General features: G+C 47.0%; 1 protein-coding gene across 2 annotated transcripts in view; it reads right to left on the bottom strand.

The window, feature by feature from the left end:
* The window catches only part of LOC119393137 (nephrin), a 609,317-nt gene that overhangs the window by 341,816 nt on the left and 246,125 nt on the right, over positions 1–21,376 (bottom strand). The gene's annotated exons all lie outside the window — the stretch shown is intronic.

Here is a 21,376-nt window from a genome sequence, read left to right as displayed (position 1 = left end):
GTTGTCGAACCACAGTCGATGGCACACCGTGCAGCTATATCCGAAGCTGCGGTCCAGGAAGTCTCGCTTGAAGCGCGCGTCCGGCCGATCGAATTCGAGGGCCCGCGCTCGCTCACGCATCGCGCGTCCCCGCGCCAGATCGGCTTCGGGGTGCTCGGCTCGCTTCGCACGCTTTCGTTCGGCGTCTCGCCGCCGGCCTTCATCACCACAGGCAATGCGCGGGGCGCGCGCAGAAACGGAGCGGAGGGCGGAGCGCGCGCAGTCACGTGGGGCGTGACGTCGCTGTGCCGTTGCTACAGACGCTCCTCTCCGCTCCTCGCGCCGTTGCTATGGGACGGCGGATTCAGGGTCGCTTATAAAGTGCATTCGCACTTAAAAAAAGCCGCCAGATCCCACGCATTGTTGGAATCGATGTAATTCGAAGCAGCCAGCAAAGAGCTGCATACATTGTCTTGTCTGTCATTGAGGAAAATGCGTGCCACTCACGTTATTTATCTTCGTTCCACAGTAACGTTGCGCAATACCAATTTCGGGGTAGATCGAGCTAGCGAAACGGCCGCCATCGCACCATGAGCGTGGCACGTAAGTCATGCTGTACATGACATGCGTGTCATGATTTTCATGTTAAATCGTATTATTTATGTCCGTTACACAGTCACGTCGCGCCATACTAATTTCGGGGTAGATCAAGCTAGCGAAGCGGCAACCAGCGCACCATGAGCGTGGCATGTAAATCATGCTGTACATGTCATGCGTGTCATGATTTGCACGTTAGGACCTGTCACTTATGTTTGTCATGCACGCTTGTCAAACCATACCAATTTTGGTATATATCAAGTTAACGAAACGGCCGAAAAAGCACCAAGACTGTGGCAGGTAAATCATGTCGTTGATGACATGATTGTCATGTTTTTCATGTTATGACCTGCCATTTATGTTCGTCATATAGTCATGCTACACCACACCAATTTTGGTGTACATCCTATAGGGAACCCAAGCTCAAGTTTGCGGCGCGACGACAGCGCCGCGCCAGCCGCGCTGCGGCTCTGTCGGAAAGCTCTGAACCTTCTGCGCGGCCGACTCAGCCCCTTTCACGGTAGCGGTAGCGCACGTGCGCACGCGTTCTTCTCTCGGTGCGGGTAACTGGGAGGCCGTCAGCTGGGTACGTTGAACCGAGAGGCTTGCTGTGCGAAGCTGCGCATTTCCGCGATGGCAGAAGCGACCCCGCGGAAGCGGAAGCGTAGTCCGAAGTATTGCGGTTTAGCGGCCAGCCACAACAGTGCAGACAACACCAAGGCACACGATTCACGTGTTAAACTGTATCGTTTTCCGGGCGTGTCGTACGAGAAATAAAGGCGGCAAGCGTGGATAGCTGACAGCGCTGTCTCGCCTTCTATTTTGGCTGTCTGAGTTCATCGCTTTCGTTCGTTCCGACTACCTGAATCGGTAAGTAACGCGGCGCATGCACGCAGCGACTACATTAACCCTTTCAGCCCTGAATTTTTTTTAACGGGTAGATAATTTTTTTCTTCTTGATATTGATTTTTGTATCACCTCAAGACTACGAAAATAATATTTTCTGAGCATCCCATCAGTCTACGAGAAAAATAGCGTCATGTCCTAAATATAGGACACCAGGGCTTAGTGGTTGTGAAGGGAAATATGGTGAATTTCGATATTGCTATTTATTTTACTCTCTTTACGCTTGAAATTGTTTTGAAGCTAGCATGCCAGTAACCATATATGGGTTACTGCGTCTCAAAGGTCAAAAAGCAAGTTTTTTCACTCGTGACACAGTGCTCTTCAATGCACTTGAATGGCCATATTATCTAATTATTGGACGCCTTGTAAGATCTAACATCATAATAAGTTGCCGAATCCTCCTTTGGTGCGCCGCAATTATTGTCGCCCGTGCCTGCATGAATAAGCTTATGGAACTGCACTTCATCGTCGTTATCTTCAAGCGCTCTCATGCACTATTCTTGTACTGCAGCAAATGTATTCGGATCAATTATGTACAATCTCGCTGTTGGGACCCCCTTGCAAATTAGCAATAAATGCAGGCTGATTTCTCGAGGAGAATAACAACAAATTGGTAGCAGACACAAGCGCTACGGCTCGGGCCATCATGCAATGCATTCAAAGATCTCACAACCACTAAGCCCTGGTGTCCTATATTTAGGACATGAAGATTTTTCATTGCAGCGGCCTAAGCGGAAATGTTAGGGAAGGCCCCTTTTGTAAATAAGCCATCAAGCACTTTACAAACAACAGCGAAAATTACGATAGCTACAGAGAAAATAGTTATTCAGTAAAATGTCAACAAATAGTTGGTTGCGGCCTTTGTCGTCTTTTTCACCTTCCGCCATCTTGTTTTCGACATTGCAGACTTCCGAGGAAGGCGATGATAGAAAAACTACTACCTATGTTTGCACAGGTCTATTGAGGATACCACACACACATTTTGGAATTTTCTAGTAGTTTATGTCACAATTTATAGCACTTTTTCTTCGTGTCCTTTTTATAGGACGCCAGGGCCGAAAGGGTTAATGATTACTCGCTGTCTTCTCGTAATGTTAAAGTCCAGTTACGGTTGTAGGTGAAGCAACTTTGTGTTTTGATTCCCCGTGTTCGTGAGACCCACCCGTCGTTGTTGAACGTTCACATTCGCGTTATACCGCTAGCATTGCGCGGTTGGTTGAATTCAACTGAACTCGGCACATTGTCAGAAGTTCGGCGCCTGCATTTCACGCGTCGGGAAGGCTGCTTTATCACGCCGGAACGGACTTCTGTGCATTTGCAGCAAGCTTTGACATCGTTCTGCAGGTTTGCTTTGTTTTTGTCACTTTATTAGGGTGATATATATTTAAGCCGCTAAATATAACTGGCACTTAATACATGCTTTGCAATTGCAACCTTGAAGTAACCACCTTCTGACTTTTTGCGATTTTCTAGCCGCGTTCACGCAGCAGGTTTTATACGCCTGTCAAGTCGATATCATAAAAAGAGACTGCAAGCATGACGCGAGAGCCGAAAAAACGAGGCCAGCAGTTCATCTTGCTTCACAGTGGTTAAAGCTCAGCTAGCTGCCTCACGTCTTAATCGGCGGGTGATTCTCCAGCGGCACGGAGGACTTGACTCTAACCTTCTCAGGAAGCAGTGCCATGGCCGTATAATCTTTTTTTCGCACGCCGCAAACGCTTGTTCACGAAAGTACACGGCTGCTACTGTAAGCATGCCATATCAAAACAACAATCATACGATTCGTAGTCCACGCCGCAGAACATCGATAGCGTGTACGGCTTCATTTCGGAGTGCATGTGGACCATTATTCATCTTTAACATGACAGAATGAGACTTACCTCGAGGTATACGTCCTACACGGTGTAATCGCGACTTGGGAAATGCATTTCGCTTTGAGCTGGGCGTCGTTGTTGTCGATCGTCTGCTCTTCACCGTTAACGTGATTGACAAGCCTTTCTCGTTTTATCAAGTTCGCTTTTCGGAAGTGCCAGTCAAGCTTGAAGATCCTTTTGAAGCCGCACTACAAGCGGTACATTGTGAGGCGGCGCAAGAGTACCGCGAGAGCTCTGCACGTGCAAAGCGAGCGGCAACGCGATGGAGAGAAGGGAAAACGCGCGCTGCTAACACCCCAGTTTCTCTTTTTCAGATGGCGTTGCCTGTCAAGAGCAGCAGCGCCGCTAAGCGTTGCTTGGGAAGCCTATTAGCGAAACGTCCAGGACAGCACAAAGTCGTAGATAGATAGATAGATAGATAGATAGATAGATAGATAGATAGATAGATAGATAGATAGATAGATAGATAGATAGATAGATAGATAGATAGATAGATAGATAGATAGATAGATAGATAGATAGATAGATAGATAGATAGATAGATACGCTCAAAGTCGCAGAAGTTCGCTAAGAAATGCTTCGCATTTAAAACGTAATGAACACTAGTACTCAATATGCACTGATTCAAAGCGTCGTCATCTGACGAGACTAAAGCGAAAATGTGCCTTCATCAGAAATAAGGTAACCTACGCCTGTGCTTATGCATATGCCACATAGCGCTTACGGAACGCGAGACGCAGAGCTCGTAGATGGAGCCGTGACCGCGGGAAGGCGTTCCGCTAACCGATGGAGCCTCTCGCTGCACCAAATCACTCACTGCGCGGCGTTCGCCTGTAGACGTCATTAAAGCCCCTGAAAAATATAAAGTAGCGCCAACTGCGCCCCTTCGCCTCTGCCTCCTCTCCTAGTAGCTGCAGCAACGCCTTTAGGTTGTCCTCCGGGAAGCTACAGATTTTACCCGCTGTAGTGAAAACCTCTTCTTTCTGATGTTGTACGGTGGTTGGTGCCACTGGCACAGCAGGTCGGCACTTGAAGCATCCAGAACCACCGTACGAACTGACTCAAGCGCGGCCGACCACGCACCGTGCACCGACAAAGTAAACAACCCAGACGAGGACGAACAAGATGGCGCTCGGACAACCTTCTAAAAGCTAGTGCGCTACTCCAGCGATTTCTTAGCGCCGCTGAGTTTGCAGTGGCGCTGCCATCAGGAGCGAGCACTTTTGCGCACTAAAAGATTATATACCGTACAATTTTATGCTGTGTGACCCCATAAAAAGACGCCACTTGCTTCGGTGTACATTACATTGCCGCCTTTATCGCTATTACGAGCTGGCTCGCCAGGTTCTTAAAGGGCCCCTAAACCACTCAGATGTCGAAATTTAGTTGTGGCGTTGCAGTTGTGCACGAGTCTACTGCGAACGCTGGCGGAGTTGCACACGCTTTGTCGTTTCGCTCTTACCTTCGCTAGGCTGCATTCGTCGACTCGTCTATCCCATGGAGTTTCCTAAAATTAACTAGAGGGGACTCTGGCGCTGCGATCGTTCAGCTACCATGGGAATGATGGGTAGTACACAAATTTGCCTATAGTCTTCGTGCTTGCGGCTTCAAACGTAATTGTGGCTTTGTTTATTGCTATGTTTTGGTTTTCTTTCGGATAAAAGAATGGATCGCTGTGAACTTCGTGACCAGATTTGAATCGCTGAGCCTAAAGAAGTTAAAGTGGCGAAGTGAAACTGCTGACTTTTGCTGAAATTCGTTTCGTGACAAAGCGGATGCAGCCGACGCGGAGCCAAACGGAGCCTAAAGTACGAAGTTTAGACAAATTTGTGTACTACCCATCATTCCCATTATAGTGAACTAGAACATATATCCTAGTGGGGCGAACGGAGGAGCCTGGCAATGCAGCGGCTGAAACCGAACGCGTCTCCTCGCCGCAAGGATCGCGGCTGCACTTTTTAGGGACGAAGCTCCTTATAGCGGCACCCGTTCGTCCCTCGTAGCGTAGTATGTAACCAGTCTTACGCTTTGACCTGCAAGGTGGTGCCGGTGGGAGATTTTTCCTGTGCGTTGTTGAACAATAAAAAGTTCGCAGCGTTAGCTAAAAGCCGACTTCTTCTGTCTCTCATTCCCATTAGCAGCCATTCTTTACCTCCAAGGTAGTGCCTGGTGAGATTTCTCCTGTGCGTGATTAAACAATAAAATTTTTGTACAAATCGCCGTTGATTGATGAAATAAACCAACAAAAGACGCCAGATGTTTTGTAAAAGCAAAACGAAAGAACGCCAGATGTTTCTAAAGCAAAACGAAAAGACGCCAGCTGCTTAACGAAAGACGCCAGATGTTTTCTAAGCAATGGTTTTCTAAACAATGAAAATTCACAGCGTACATGTAAAATTAAAGTGCGCTGCAAGTCGTCATAACTCATCGAACCTTTAGTATAAACGCGCCCGATCTCACGTCGGTGATGGTGTACTGGGCAGAATTCACGGAAGATTCACGGTTTACCGATGAACCTCCGCAGCTTCGCCCAGTCATCTTCATTCACTCCGTGGATATGCTGTGATTTTTTTCTAGCGCTCCGATGAGTTCGCCTATAGTGGACTCACTATGCGTTGTTCTTTTTGCTGCCACCCCGCAGTTATTATTATTTTTTTTGACAAGCGTCCAGTGCTGACAGCACTGCTCGGCGCCGCCGTTGAATAACGGTGAGACGCGGTGAGCTGGTGCATCACTGGCGTCTGAAATATGGTAGCTGCGCCTTAGTCGAAGCAGTTGTAGGGAAATATAAAGAAAAGTATAAGAGTATGATAATAAATTATAACGGTTCGAGTTCACTACAGACGCCGCTTAGACACCGCAGTTGTACGTCCGCACGCGAAAGCGGAGAAAGCCCGCATCAAGGCACCTCTGTCCGCTGCCGTGACATCGTGTAGAGGCTTTCCTGATGTTTCCAGATGTTAACATCTCCAGCGTATTGGCCACTTTTCGATCTCACGCACTTGCTGTGTGCGAGTTGCTTAACTAGAATGAAATTATTCTCAATCGCAGGTACAATAACGTGTATACGTTCTTTCAGCCTCCTGAAATAGCTGAGTACGATATTCCTTGGAAGTTAGTCGGCATACACGCTGTCTGTTAAACGCGTTAGACAGTTTTATTTGGGCATCCGCAGCAGATCTGCGGGCGCAGCCTGCCAGCGTCCACATATATGTAGCGGGCGCTCAACTAAAACTGTCTATTAATGCACGGCACCGCTACAACGACGCGGAACGCGGAGAAATGCACACAAGAAACGCGCGCAAGCGCCTACAGCAGAAGGGGCGGCGCGACTAGAAAAAGTTGCACTGGCGCCACCTGGATTTTTCTTCGCCAAGAGGAACGCCTGAACCCTCCCGTTCGCGCCACTAGGAAGTTGGTTCTAGTTCACTATAATTCCCATGCTGGCTGAAGCGTCATGCGTTGCAGCTCCCATAGACACTAGCGCCAGAGTTCCCTCTGGTAAGTATTGTAGGAAACTCTATGGTCTATCCACCTCTCCGAGCGCCCTTCCTCAGCGTCCGAGCTGAAAACGCAAGAAGCGCGCGCATCTGCTAGCAGAAAACAGGCTCTTGTTCGCCGACTGACAGCGTCTCTTGCTCGCGACGTCACCTAATCATACAGGTGACGTCATGACGACCGTTGTCGATAGAGCAAAGGCACGGAGAAGGGACAGGCGAGCGTCTGTTGGAGGTTTAGGGGCCCTTTAAGCTGGGGCGAAGTTCCGCGCCGTAACCTGCATCCATCCATTCATAGCGTCGTGGAACGCGAAGAGAAACGCTACGCGCGTTTTGTCTTCCCTCTAGCCTGGCCGTTAATTCTCACAGGGCGAGCGGGGAACGCGGTCGACAGCCAAGCGAGCGTCGGACAGCTAGGGCCACTTTGTCGTGCGCGTCTCGAGGGAAGTTTTCAGATTGAAAGAACATTAGGAGCGTTGCGTCTGCAAGTGTCGAAAATGGCGAATCAGACGCTCTTAGTTGTTTCTTGTATATATGCTTCATCAATATGTATATAATTGTAAATTGTGTATATAGTTCATTAAAATTATATATTATTCAAACCTTGTGTATATATGTATATATACCAACATGTGTTACGTCTTCATATGATGGTAGAGGACTTGTACGGAAGATTCACGGGTTTTCCCGATCTTCTCCGAGCCAGTTCCGCAATCATCATTTACTTCGCGGATATGGCGAGATTTTTTTTTCATACCCTTTATTTCGCGGACTTTTTCTACTGCGTCACTAAGAACTGCTAGGGTGCCTTGATGCGCACACATCGAGGCACACTAAGAATTGCAGCGCCCTGGGGCGCTCTAGCGGAAGAATTGCACAAGCCTCTCTTTCCGACCAAGGGCCATGCACTGCGAGCTTCGCAGCTCAACTAACTTCAACTGCAATCTACAAAGCGCACGGGTGAGGAGGTGCCTGTACACTGACACGAATGCCGCTACTTTAGTTATTTTTCAGGGACTATAGACGTCATTGCCTTTCTGTGCCGCTTATTGAAGCAGTTTTATTAGCCGGAGCTATCCCACTCGAGGCATTAGTCGGCGGAGAAACGCCGTTGGTGCATGCGAAAGCTGCACTACTCTGTCGACAATAGGCGTATCCATAGAGTTTCCTAAAATGACCTAGAGGGAACTCTGGCGCTGCGATCGTTCAGCCACCATGGGAATGATGGGTAGTACACGGATTTGCCTAGTCTTCGTGCTTGCGGGCTTCGAACGCACTTGTGGCTTTGTTTATTGCTATGTTTTGGTTTTCTTTCGGATAAAAGAATGGATCGTTGTGAACTTCGTGACCAGATTTGAATCGGTGAGCCTAAAGAAGTTAAAGTGGTGAAGTTAAACTGCTGATTTTTGCTGAATTTCGTTTTGCGACAAAGCGGATGCAGGCGACGCGGAGCCAAACGGAGCCGAAAGAACGAAGTTTAGACAAATCCGTGTACTACCCATGATTCCCATGCTGGCTGAAGCGCGATGCATTGCAGCTCCCATAGACACTAGCGCCAGAGTTCCCTCTAGTAAGTATTGTAGGAAACTCTATGGGCGTATCTACCGGAGGGGGTGGGGGCAAGAGGGGCGCTAGTCCCCCCCCCCCACTTTCGACTGTGGTAATTGTCGGCTGCAGACTTGGAAACTAAAAAGTCAGGCAAAATTTTCATTGAACGCAGCAATAACGTAATTATGTTATGAAATTTGTCCTCCGATTCGGCTGTGAGGACTGTCCTCCGTGTGTCATGACCACGCACTGCAGGCTCTCTGCGGTGCGGGCTGCCTATTCCACGCTTTCGCGCCCTCCACTCCAGTATTGCAGAGGAGGCTATCGCTCAGCTGGGGCTCTATAACATTACAGCAATCTGTCACGATTTTATTTTGTTCTGCCTGGCCTGAAATCTACGTAATCACCGACGTAACTACGGGCGGGAACCAGTGACCGTTTTATAGCCCCATCAAACGGTCTCTTTTTTTTCAGAATTTTGTTTCTTTCTTTGAAAACGATTAGCATCGCCGCTGCTCCATATCCAAGCTGCTGTGAGTTGATGAGTGTGCAGAAGTGTCGAGTATTTTAGTTGTGCCTAGCCAGGAGAGCTAAAAAAGACTTTAGTCTCCGATTAACCTGCTTCACCTTGCTTATCATATGGTAGCCTGCAGCGGTCACGGCGGCTTTTAAGAAGGCTATGGAGTCGAGCACACTGAGAAGCCCAGATTTCAAGTTTGCCCCGTAACTTGATATACCTCTCCAGGAGATGGTCAGCGTCCACGGTTTTCTGGACTAAGAAGGCTGCCCACCTGCAAAGGTTTGTGTCTGTACCTAATAATGTTTATTTCGCTCTCTACCTCTCTGTCAGCAAATACGAGTTCACAGAAAGTTGTACACGCGCAAGAACAGCTCAACATCATTGTACTACTACTGAAAGTATCTATTATACACATATGAATCCATCTCGCCCGCTGCTAGAAGTAGCCGCTGCCAATGTGATTGGCGGGCAGCCTTCTTGAATTACGTTCAGAAAGAGACACTGTGGCTGTTCCGAAAGAAAATTTTGTTCAGCACAGTAATGCGCTGCCTATTGTGCAGACTTCATTTTACCACCGCGAGTTTTCACATACTGGTGACGTCGCCTAACAAGGAGGCGATTTTATGTCACACCGAAAATTTTTGAGGAATAGCAAATAACCAGTGACCAATAATACACCGTATTGAAGATGGCTTAATATTTTTTCCTTACACAGTCATGCGTATGTGATAATTACGCGCTGGATCACTTGCGCGTCAATTGTTGCGTCGTGTTAGGAGCAGGTGGTGTGAGCGTGACCCAGAAAATTTCGACCAATCATTAACAGCTAACGACCTATACGGAAGGAGACAATGCAGTTTAACGTTATTATCACCCACATATTTAAATGCGAAGCATTTCTTAGCGAACTTCTGCGACTTTGAGCCTGCCTGCCTGCCTGCCTGCCTGCCTGCCTGCCTGCCTGCCTGCCTGTCTCTCTCCATCCATCCATCCATCCATCCATCCATCCATCCATCCATCCATCCATCCATCCATCCATCCATCCATCCATCCATCCATCCATCCATCCGTCCGTCCGTCCGTCCGTCCGTCCGTCCGTCCGTATCCATCCATCCATCCATCCATCCATCCATCCATCCATCCATCCATCCATCCATCCATCCATCCATCCATCCATCTATCTATCTATCTCTCTATCTATCTATCTATCTATCTATCTATCTATCTATCTATCTATCTATCTATCTATCTATCTATCTATCTATCTATCTATCTATCTATCTATCTATCTATCTATCTATCTATCTATCTATCTATCTATCTATCTATCTATCTATCTATCCGCCTACGACTTTTTGCTCTCCTCGCCGTTTCGTTAATCCGATGTATACCAAAATTGGTATGTGATAACATGACCTTATTACGAACATAAATGACAGGTCACAACATGAGAATCATGACATGCATGTCATGAACAGAATGATTTACATTCCCCGGCCTCGGGGCTCTTGCAGTCGTTCCTTTAACTTAATATATACCAAAATTGGTAAGGTGCGACAAGACCATGACGAACATAATGACAGGTCCTAACGTGCAAATCATGACGCGCATGTCATGTGCAGCATGATTTACATGACATGACCTCGGGCCGCTCGCGGCTGTTTAAATGAATGGATATATACAAAAACTGGTATGACGAGACATTTCTGTATGACGAACATAACTGACACGTGGTAACATGAAAATTATGACATGCATGTCATGTACGAGATGATTTACATGCCACTCTCATGGCGTACTCGCGGTCGTTTCGCTAGATTGATATACACCAAAAGTGGTACTGCATGATGTGACTGTATGAAGAACATGAATACCAGGTGGTAACATGAAAACCATGACATGCATGTCATGTATGTCATGATTTACATGCCACGATTATGGTGAATTCGCGGCTGTTTCGTTTGCTTGATATTCACCAATATTGGTATTGCGTGACGCGACTCTATGACGAACGTAAAATGAGAGATGGTAACATGAAAATCATGACATGCAAGTCATGTACGACATGAACTGCTCATGGTGCGCTCGCGGCCTTTTCGCTAGATTGATATCCACCAAGATTGGTATTGCGCGATGTTACTGCAAGAACATGAATAACTGTTGGTAACATGAAAACCATGACATGCATGTCATGTATGTCATGCTTTACATGCCACGCTCATGGTGCATTCGCGGCCGTTTCGCTAGCTTGATATACACCAAAATTGGTATTGCGTGACGCGACTGTATGAAAAACATAAATGCCAGGTGCGATCTTGAAAATCATGATATGCATATGATTTACGGCTAGATTTACATGCCACACTCATTGTCCGACCGCGGCCGTTTCGCTAGATTGATATACACCAAGAGTTGTATTGCGCGACGCGACTGTATGACGAATATAAGTGACAGGTGGTAATATGAAAACCATGATATGCATGTCATGTATGGCATGATTTACATGCCATGCTCATGGTGCACTCGCGGCCATTTCGCTCGTTTGATATACACCAAAATGGGTATTTCGCGATGTGACTGTACGATGAACATAAATGACAGTCCTAACGTGCGAATCATGTTATGCATGTCATGTGCGGTATGATTTACATGAAACTGTCATGGTACGCTTCCGGCCGTTTTTGTTAACTGGATATATACCAAAACTGGTATGGCATGACACGAGTGCTTGATGAACATAAACGACAGATCATGCATTGTACATACCAGAATATAAGTCTCATTAGCATGGGATATACCAGGTTGTGGATGCATGCGTGCATAGAAAACATGTGATATATGGTGAACTAGATGCCATGGCATGAATGATTTCATTTGGCTCAAAGTCAAACAAGGTGATGTATGTAGCTCTTTGCTGGCTGCTTCGCATTCCATCGATTCCGACAGTGCGCGGGATCTGCCCAATTTTTGTCAAAGAAAATTTGAGCTTACACAGTTCGCGTAGGCTATCTACTTGGAGGGGCCGGAGGGGAGGAGTAAAGGGCCACTTCACCGCTTTTCCGTCCACCCCCCACCCAAACTGGGGAATGTAGGAGGGCAAGGAACGACACCTAGTATACTGGTTCGTAGTCAGTTACATTCTTATAACTATACACAACCAGCTCAATCTGATTTCCTTCAGTATTAATCGACTTAACTTGGTCTTCTTCTTTAGAAAGACTTTATTTAGAGGGCTCTACGAGGAAAGAAATTGGCACTCGGATTACCCCAAGACTTCTGCGAAGTGCCTTGCTTTGTCAGCCACATGTTTTCTTTAATAAGTGAGAATTTGAGGTACTGCAGTCATAGCACATCAGTGAAATGTCATCGCGCCGCTAATCAAGTACACGACATTGTTTTACAATGGCTGCCGGGTCACTGTCGCATAACTGGTAACCACCTCGCCGACGACGCTGCCCGATGTGCCCACGATGGAGCGCCACACTGTTCATACCCATGTCAAGAGTAGACGCAGCTAGAGAACTTCGTCACATCGCGCATAGTGTCACGCTTGCGCACTGTAATTCTCCGCTTAACTCCAATCATCTCCCTAAGAACCTTGAATCATTACTCCAGCTACAACTGCCATCCCAAATTTTTCGACGCGACACTACAATGCTGTGCCGGTTGTGGACCGGTGTAACGTTTACTAACTCATTCAGCCATCGCATTGGCATGGCAGATTCATCCATGTTCGAAAGCTGCAATTGTATAGAGACTATTGAACATCTCTTCGTGCCACTGTGCCCAATTTGATGGAGATCACCGGACTCTCCAGTGTGCCTTGAATAGACTCGATGACCGGCCCTTTAATAAAATGTGTGGAATGTGACATGTGTCTATCCTTCTCTCTTTCTGTTTTACTCCCCTATTCCCCCTCCCCATGTGTAGGGTAGCAAACTGGACGCATAGTCTAGCTAACCTCCCAGCCTTTCCTACATTCCTTCTCTCTCTCTCTTCATACTCATCGTATTTACAACGCCAAACTGAGTCTGTGAACTTTGCAGATGGAATGCTCAGATGAAGTACAGGTTAAATGTGACTGTACTTTTTAAACTTCACGGTATTATTTCTAAAATGTTATTAAACACTGCTGTGTTGTCGCAGTATAGGACGGTCCAGCCTACACAATCTGTTTGTTTTCAATCATGGAAGAATCTGCACAAACTGTTCTCAATGAAAATCATCCAATAACCTCTCTTAATATAAAAAATCCTGTGAAATTCAGAGAAAATGTAGTTTCTCTCTCTCCTTCTCTGATATATATATATATATATATATATATATATATAAAGAGAGAGAGAGAGAGAGAGAAACTACAATTTCTCTGAATTTCACAGGATTTTTTTATATTAAGAGAGGTATATATATAAAGAAAGTCATCCAATAAACCTCTCAATATAAAAAATCCTGTGAAATTCAGAGAAAATGTAGTTTCTCTCTCTCTCTCTCTCGATATATATATATATATATATATATATATATATATATATATATATATATATATACGGCGGACAGAGTGAGAGACACCAGCCCCCCCCCCCCCCCTCTCGCGAACTAGTTGGTACGCCACTGCTGTCGCCGAGTCGTCACGCTAACGTACTGCATCGTTGTAGGAAAGTCTACAACCGTAGACTTTCCTACAACAATGCTTTGAACGCCTCCGTTTAAAGCCACCGAAGCACTCCCTGTCGACACTCGTCAGTGTCGTGATGCAGTACTTCCCCGCTTCTAGACGGCGACATTGCACCGCCGACGAAGATCACTGTGAGAGCAAGGTGTCAGAGATATAAGGCGCCTCGTGCAAGTGCGTCGGTGACGCAGTGGAGCTACAAGAACCGGAACCACACTGGCTTCCTAGGTTGGAAAGACTGATGCACGTGCCTGAATTCTGATTGCCTATTCTAACAGCCTATGATTGGCTGTGTGTCTGTGTCTTATGTCTCTGAATGGAGCAAAGGCAGTAAATAAAAAAAAAATCACAGCATATCCACGGGGTGAATGATGATGAGTGGGGCGAAGCTACGGAGGGAATCATCTGTAAACCGTGAAACTCTTCCGTGAAATGCGCCCAGTACATATTATAAAGAGTGTGAAACATCGTGTATATATTAAACATCAAACTTTTATTGTACTGTTGGTTTACGTGGTCCCTTCATTATCACTTGTGATCGGTGAAATGCAAGGAAGAAGTCCGCTCCCGAGCGAAAGAGCGCCAAGAGCGACCGCATTCCCCGCTCGCCCTGTGCGAATTAAAGGCAAGGCTAGAGGGAAGACAGGAAGCGCGTTCCACGACGCGAGGTCGGTAGCATGCCCAACGAAAGCCAACGGAACGCGATCGTGCAAGTGCTCCGGCTTCGCATCGCCTCATGGTTCCATTTAGCGTCCCAAAACCAAACATATTGCTCAAGGTGTGCCTTGCGTTTTTCGTAGAAATAATTTCTTTATCATGTACATTAAGACGAAAAGTTGAAAGCTCACTAGAGTGTATCGCCCGCAAAGTATGTCTTTTAGTGTGATTTAACTCTCGTACGGCAGGGTCCTCGCGCCGTTGCCGGTCCACCTCGCCCGTTGACGATCGGGCGAGGTGGCTACATGCAACTACTACTACTACACTTTAAGAAAAACATCTGGCGTTCTTTCGTTCTGCTTTTACGAAACATCTGGCGTCTTTCGTTGGTTTATTTCATCAATCAACGGCGTTTTGAACAAAATTTTTATTGTTTAATCACGCACAGGAGAAATCTCACCAGGCACTACCTTGGAGGTAAACAATGGCTGCTAATGGCAATGAGAGACAGAAGAAGTCGGCTTTTAGCTAACACTTACACTTCTACTTCTACTAACGTTTCCTACTGGAACATGCCAATGGCTGCTAATGGGGAATGAGAGACAGAAGAATTCGGCTTTTAGTTAACGCGCACGCTGCGAATTTTTTATTGTTCAACAACGCACAGGAGAAATCTCCCACCGGCACCACCTTGGAGGTCAAAGCGTAAGACTTGTTACTCACTACTACGAGCACGACGAGGGACGAACGGGTGCCGCCTTAAGGAGCTTCGCCCCTAAAAAGTCGATGGCTCAGTGGGTAGACCGCCGGGCACCTGTCGTCGCGAACCGAGAGGTCGTGGATTCGATCCTCAGGTCATCCCAATCAACGAGACTTGTTCTCCTGGTTTTTCTTTGTGATCTTTTCATGTACATTTTAACGACGTCACTTCCGTGACGAAAATGATGCCAATGAAGCCTTTATCGACCCCGGCATAGAACAATTTCGTGACAAAATAACAGTATACTTAAGACAAAGAAAAGGGTCAGTGAGCGATAACATAGAATATTTGTAGTAGCAGGAGTATTAGTATTATCAAAGACGATAGTCTTTCTTTAGATACTTGAACGCAGAAATTTTGGTCTTTCTGTCTGTCTGTCTGTCACACGATTCAGCCACCCGGCCAAAGTTTACGTACTTGCTGAACGCCCAGCCCTCTTGAACTGGCAGCTGCATTCATACTTATGAACAATGTCGATCAAAAAGCAAATATTACGCATATCTGAGGCGCAACATCACTACCTAAGTATTAGGTGGTGTGTTCTTTTACTAGAACATAAATAGACACGTAATTATAAAGACGAGTGTTTCTTAGGCTGCGCTGAAAATCCGACGCTATGCACGAAAAAGCCCTCTGCCGACGATATGGTGCTGCCACCTGGCAGTGGCCCTGGGTTCTGCACAAGCTCATGTTTTCCGACGCCAGTGCCAGATGGCGTCCATATCTCATGCAGCGCAGAGCCATATATACCCTTCGGCAGAGTTTGGCGATTTTTTCCTCTCGCGGCTCTTCGGGCTCCGCCCCAGCACCGCTCTCTTCTCGTGACGTAAGGCGCGACGGTCTCGCGCGCGTATTCATGGCGACTCCTCCTCGCATTCATACGTGAATTTGTTGCGTGCGATGGGCTGTTGTTGCGCGGTTGGCTGCTAAAGCAGCAGCGCGCAGCGTTTCCGCCTTTTTAGGCTTCCCAAGGAAAAGAAGCGACGACGCCTTTGGATTAGAAACATCAGATGCACCAGGTGGACGCCGACCGACTGTTCCGTGTTATACGAGATACGTTCTTGAGTATTTCGCTTGAATATTGCTGGTATTGTAAACAGCGTACCATTAACACAAACTTATTATTTACTGTGCAATGGGGCCCTTTCAGGCACACAAACTTTAAAAATAATTTTGTCACACTGAAAAAAGGAGTTTTATGGTTCGCGTTTCGAACGCTTGGGCAGATTGAAATTTTGCAGCGATCACGCTATAAGTATCAAGCGGGATGTGTTGCGTTTACGTAATTTATCGCGCGTTCTGAGCACAAGCTTGGGATTTTACCCTGATGTTGTGAGGGGATTAATTATTTCGATATCGCAGGTTAGTGCCGCTGCGCAGCAGCTGCGGCAGTTATCGGGCATGTGCTGAACGTTATGTGGTCTGCGTTTCTGTGACTGTCAGCATATGGTGTCATTTACCGCTGTGTTACCGCTTGTTTACATGCTACCAGTTTCACGCTTATTTCGCGAATGTAAATTAATCCGCGCCTCTGTACTAAGCGAATGTGCCTTGCGTTTTTTAGTCAAGCACGTATAGTGCACGATGTCTGTAGAAGGAAGCTCTTCTATAGTAGCTTCCTTCTATTAGCGGCGAGGAGTTACGGAGTCGCCCTCTATCGGACGCGCCTCGATTGGGTGCTAGGTAGGATACCGCCGGCGCTCTCCCCACAGGTATTGCTGTCGGCGCTCTACAAAAACACCTCGCGGAATCCTCCAGGGCATTTCTGTAAGTACTTTCGAAAGCAAGTGTGTTCTTTACTGTCAAAATAAACAATTTCGACGAACTGAAAGCACAAGATAGTCTACAGTCGCTGTCTCTTTGCAGAAAACCGAGCGCCCGCTTCACGCTGTCACCGCGTTGGAGACCCCTGAACCGGCTTCTTGCGTGAAAGGTAGTCACTCGCTGAGTGCAAACTATGTGAAATATTTTGTTAGAGTAGATTACCTGTATAACCAAACGGAGCATAACAGAAAGAAGCCTCAAGCCAGCGATCGCATGGGTTCGCGACAACTGACGGTGTCTCTGCATGTATGTTCGTACTGATGGTTTCGCTTTTGCTACGAGCGCGTTTTGGCACCGCGCTGTGAACTTTAGCCCGCAAAATATGAGAATTTGTGAGTACACAAACAACTACTGTTGCGCGGACGCTATCAGAGCAGTTCAAAAACAATTTCGTTACAACTACGGCTTCGGTGCGCCTATGGCGACTTTGTAATGTGCCGTCCCGACGATTCAGTGTTTTTTTTTTTTCGGTCTAATTTCTTGTACGTTTCAATGTCATTTGACAAGTTGTCTCGCACTGCTTATTGATCGGTCTTCTCAGCGGGCAAATGCCGCTGCTTCTGTTTCTTTATTCAGTGCATTCGTTTCGTTTGGTGCTCATGCAAAACGTGCGGAAATGCGACGCCTTTTTTTAATGCTCCTTAATTATCGTTCCCTTTGCATTTCAGTGAACTTTCCGCTCTCTGTCTACAACAAATTCATAGACCAAAGCTTTACCACTTCGAGACTGCTGGTAGAAGGAGAAGCAGTCTACAAGACCGAGCATGTATAGTAGCATGCAACGCCAAGGAAAAGAAAGAAAATACAGTAACGTTCGCCGGACTTGTTCTGCAAACGTCGGCTGTGAACTAGGACCCACGTGAACTTGAGAGAGAGAGAGAGAGAGAGAAAGGTTAAGTGAAAGGCAGGGAGGTTTACCAGAAGTTTTTCGGTTTGCTACCCTGCACTGGGGAAGGGGTAAGGGGGAACTTGAAATAGCGGTGAATAAAATAGGAGTTATTGCAGCAACCAGCAGCCGCAAAACAGGATAGTAATTATTTGGCGAGTACCCCAACAATTTCGGCAGCAGTGTCGTGTCTAACGCCAACAGGGTGGCATATCTTTCCCACGAAAATAAATGAGACTCCAAGAAAATACATGGGGTTGGATAGGCCCAACGTGGGTTTGAGAGTGGCACAAATAGATTTCAGCTTTTTAGCACATAGTGATTGCGTCAGGGGAATGCAAGCTTGACTGAAAAAATGCTATTGCCAACATATATGCAGCACACAGCCGCAGCATTTGACCCTCTCGCTACGTACGTCCATCAGCAAACGTCGCGTAGTTTATGAAGACGAAAGCCTTAGATGCCTCCTCAAACGGGAAGATTGACCATCGGCGGCGTCAAGACGAGTGGTGTAAAAAATAATCGTCACGTGATGACGTCACAGATCTAAATTTGTAACTTCATTATGACATCACGATGACGTGACATATCGTGATGTCACATGATGACGTATTCACACGACATGATCCCTTTGCATTGCCTCCGTGATCGGTGGGCCGGTCACGGAGGCAACGCAAAACGTCGTGTAGCTTATGAAGGCGAAAGCCCTAGATGCCTCATCAAACGGGAAGATTGCTCGTTGCCCTCCCGCATCGGCGGCGTCACCACGAGTGATGCAAAAAATAATCGTCAGGTGATGGCGTCACCATATGACGTCATCGTGACGTCACAGATCGCCAAAATATGCAGCGTCATTATGCCGTCACATAACGTCACGTCACATGATGACGTATTCACACGTCATGGTCGCTTTGCATTGCCTCTGTGATCGGTCACGGAGGCCGTGCAAAACCGCGTTAGGTAGGAAGGCTTTTGGAGGGGAGCGCGGGAGAATAAATACATCGACTGGCAAGAAGAAGATGGTTTTCGCCTTCTAGTCACCTTTGGCGAATGCATAAGCGACCCTGTGAGTTTTTTAATTCAACGTATCTAAACAATGACTTGCGCATCTGCAGCCGATTTCGTGGACGCTGATCACGGGGCCGACGATCAAGAGGTCGCACGGGAGAGTTCTGAGATGGTATCGCACGTGGTAAAAGGTAGCGCCTTTTCCATCCTGTGGCAGATAGGCATCATTTGCCGGCGGGAAGCGCGCGCGAGCCATCGTGTCAGTGCGCGCTGTCTGCTACTCACCAAACATCGCAGGCCCGACGCAGTAACGAAAGTCTTCGTCGCGGAAGTGCTTGTTGCACACAAAACTCGTAGCCGATGGCTATACTTGCCGGTTCTTAGCTCCACAATCCATGCTTCACGCAGTTTCTTGTCCCGCGGTTACCGGTGCAGGCTGACATTGGGCTCCGTTGTAAGCCCGGCACTGCGGCACCGAGCGGTAGAGTCCCATATTTTTCGCCTTCGGAGGCAGCCACTCTATTACAATGGTTTCAATTGAGCAGAAAATGGGAGAAAACTTCCGTATTTGAACAGACCGCAGCGCATGTGCGACTTGAAACTCGTTTTCAAAGCACGTGGCAGCGCTCCACAAGCAGCCGACGCGGCCGCTGAGACCACGTGATCCTGCCAAGCACGTCACGCCGACGGTGGCGCCGGCGTTTCCAGTGGTGGGCCTCGCGGCCAATAGTAGAAGGAAGCTCTTCTACTATAGCAAGGAACCCTCATGAGCTCGATGAAATTTCGTCATTAGGAAGTACAGAGCGTGAAGAAGTTGAGCAGAAAAATGATTTTCTGAAGTAAGCCAACAGATGTCCACTATCACAGACCAGCAGAACGAAGTATTTTTATATTGTGATAGCGATTATATGGACAGTCTCGGTTGGTTTTTGCGCTGCCGTCATGCACCATATATGTATATGTATAAATATATATAAAAGTCCCAAAGAAAAATAATTCAGAAAAATGCTTCCGAAGCGCGGAACCGAACTAGCGACCTCTCACTCCGCAGCGCGTGGCGCTAACCACTACGCCACAAAGCGCAGATCCTTCAGGCAGTTAACGGCGAGCGTTATATACACACCCTTTACCGCTGGTAAAGGGTGTGTATTTAACGGGGCTCAGAGACGGCAGGCGCTTATAAGCGTTTCTGCATTACCAGCGAGATGGCGCGAGGAGCGCAACGGGCACATTTAAAAGTCGTCGGCCCGCTCGCTCGCTTCTTCTAATATTTGCGCAGGGAGAACCTTGCCCTTCCGCTGTCTGCTCGCGCGGTAGTTGCTGCCGGTAGAGTCACTGGAAAATCAGAGTACCGCAAAAGTAGGCTGTACGTGGGCAATATTGGGCGGCGGCGGCCATTTCACTTCCAGACCGTCCGGCGCGTTGCTAGCGTGTGTTGACAAGTGACCGATCTTTTCGCCTTAGGGCTGTGTTACGCTCGGCGGAACAGCATTATGTGTGTGTTTCCTCAAGGGGATATTAGAAGTGATTTTGAGTCATCGACAGGTATGAATCGACTGCGCGGTTAGCGGTGTAACTAATCAAACGTGCGGCGAATGTTGCCATGTGCTCGCGAACTCGCTTCATGGCTTCATCCGTCCCTTTTCGTGTCACGCCCAGGTGTGTTCGCTAGGTCCGGAGCTGTAAACATAGTTGCATTAGCGCAGTGACATGTGCAAGATGCCATTTACTTCGACATGTGGTGAATCTTGACTGTTCGCGCTAGCTTTGCAGTCGGTGTTCAGGTTCACTGCACTCGAGAACGTTATTTAACAGCATCAGAACATTCAACATTGCGTCCTTCGACTGATCGCTGACGCATACCTTGCTTGCGCACCATGCTTGCTGTTCAACTGGTTGATATGTGTAATAGAAGTTGTGTGTGTACGTTAATTGGAAGTTGTGAGCGACGTATTTATGTCTTGGTTCGGAACGCCAGCAGCCGGACGCACGGGCGAATCGGCGTGCTGTAGGTAAGGTTCATCTTATCTTGCACATAGAAAATAGGCCATAAAAAATGATTGACATCACTACTTAATTGTTTCACTTCCTATTTCTATTCCTATCTCCTTAAATTCCCAACGTTGAAGTGCATTTGCAAATATATTGCTGTGTTCTGACAGTTTTTTTTCGGCGTTGCCAGCGCGTAAACAGCTGGGGGTTTAGTTCCTGCACTGCTGCTGCACATCTTTTTTTCATAATACACTCTTATTAAAACTTCCTCGGCACGGTGCTTTATGTTCTTTTGATAAGAAATAGCACATCCCGAAATTTTTTTAAACCGCATGCTACTGCAACATAGTGTGTATATGAACCTAGGCCTCGCATAAAATCGGCTCTCTCAATGCGTGGGATCTGCCGTGTTTTTTTTTTTTTTTTTTTGCTGTGACCATTGCTCACCCACTAAACGGTATTTTAAGGGTACGCTCGGCGCAATGCAGCATTAGCAACATCTTTTTTTTTGGGGAAAAAATTTCAGATACGCTTAATAACATTGCATTTTCCAAGTTTATCAACAGAGTTCCACGCTTCAATTTTTCGCAACGGCAAATGATCATGCCCCAATTGCCTTCAAGGTATATCAGTGAACAGTTATTATTTTATTAAAT

This window comes from Rhipicephalus sanguineus, chromosome 5 (genome assembly GCF_013339695.2).
Source record: "Rhipicephalus sanguineus isolate Rsan-2018 chromosome 5, BIME_Rsan_1.4, whole genome shotgun sequence".
NCBI lineage: Eukaryota > Metazoa > Arthropoda > Arachnida > Ixodida > Ixodidae > Rhipicephalus > Rhipicephalus sanguineus.
The sequence above is the reverse complement of the archived record's forward strand: the minus strand, read 5'-3'. Positions and strand labels throughout refer to the sequence as shown.